The sequence below is a fragment of the Carcharodon carcharias genome, chromosome 2, assembly GCF_017639515.1.
Source record: "Carcharodon carcharias isolate sCarCar2 chromosome 2, sCarCar2.pri, whole genome shotgun sequence".
Lineage (NCBI taxonomy): Eukaryota > Metazoa > Chordata > Chondrichthyes > Lamniformes > Lamnidae > Carcharodon > Carcharodon carcharias.
This window is the reverse complement of record NC_054468.1, coordinates 192,034,429-192,035,881: the sequence shown is the minus strand read 5'-3', so window position 1 is coordinate 192,035,881 and position 1,453 is coordinate 192,034,429. Positions and strand designations below refer to the sequence as shown.

The 1,453-nt window shown below is 40.4% G+C and overlaps 1 non-coding gene across 1 annotated transcript; it reads right to left on the bottom strand.

Moving 5' to 3' along the window:
* Positions 1-564: 564 nt before the first annotated feature.
* On the bottom strand, positions 565-751 carry LOC121275578. The gene has a single exon (XR_005942522.1). It is a non-coding gene; the product is annotated as a U2 spliceosomal RNA (small nuclear RNA).
* Between the last annotated feature and the right edge of the window lie 702 nt (positions 752-1,453).

Sequence of the window (1,453 nt, the reverse complement as noted above, 5' to 3'; positions counted from 1 at the left end):
TGTGTGATCCTAGTACCAGAAACATTGCCTGAGCACATCAAATGTTAGCTTGAAGAGCACCTTGGTTCTGGTGTGGCCCACTTTATGTGTACTCAGTTTCAATATATAAACTTATGAATAATCCCAAAAAACTAGCATATAAATTCAGCAGGTAATAGGGAAGGCAAATGGAATGTTGCCTTTTATTTCAAAGGGAATGGAGTACAAAAATAGAGAACTCTTGCTAAAACTTTACAAAGCACTAGTTAGACCAAACCTAGAATACTGTGAACAGCTTTAGTCCCCTTATCTAAGGAAAAATATACTGGCATTGGAGGCAGTCCAGAGAAGGTTAACTAGGTTGATCCCGGGTATGGAGGGATTATTTTCTTATGCCCTTGTCCTTCTAGATGTTTTTTTTATTATTTGTTCTTGGGATATGGGGGTCACTGGCTAGGCCAGCATTTATTGCCCATCCCTAATTGCCCTTGTTCAGAGGGCATTTAAGAGTCAACCAAATAGCTGTAGGTCTGGAGTCACTTGTAGGCCTGAGCATGTAAGGGCAGCAGATTTCCTTCCCTAAAGGATTTTTTTTCCATTTCTGAAGACACTGCAATATCAGGTTGGTGCTTGGAGTAGAATGGGCAACCCTCTGTTCCATCTCCATGTCCCAAAAATCAATTTAATATTTGGCCCCAGATAGGGGGCGTATCAGATATTAAACTGATAAGAACAGATACTATACTTGATCTTAGCCAAAAGGCCAAGAGTTCTTTATGACAATTGGCAATGCTTTCATTGCCATTATCAGATTTTAATTCCAGGCTTTTATTGAATTCAAATTTCACCATCTACTATAGTGAGATTCAAACCTGGGTCCCCAGAGCATTACCCTGGGTCTCTGGAATACTAGTCCAGTGACAATATCACTATGCCACTGCCTCATGAGTCTGGGAGGTGCTGGTGAAGGAGCCTTGAGCATTGATTTCCAGATTTGGATTTTATGAGCACAATTAATCTTCATTTGGCAAATAGTAAGATTTAATGCATGTCTTTTGACTGTAGTAGAGTTAAAGCTCACTCAGAATGGTTGAATGAACAGCGAGCGGACAGTTGAAACAGGATCAGCAACTGTATTAAATAATATTATTTGTTGAAGGCCACTCTTTGTACCATATGCTCTCTGTGTACAATATATTGTTGAAGTGGCCATTAACACTTTATTCAATCACTGGGTGATTTACAGTGCTTATACTTCCTACAGCTGTTTGACACGTAATTTTGACTCACTGAGAAAGTAGATTCCATCCCTTAAGGCCCCACGTAGAATGGCAGTGCAGGCTGGGGTCCAGTGCTGTTGATTTTGGTTTGTTTTTCAGCCAATTTACTGTTGGAGAATGTGGCAGGGCTGCTTTGCAAAGGCTGTGCAATTTTTAGACCCCAACTGTTTCCACACAAAGCATTTTGACAAGCA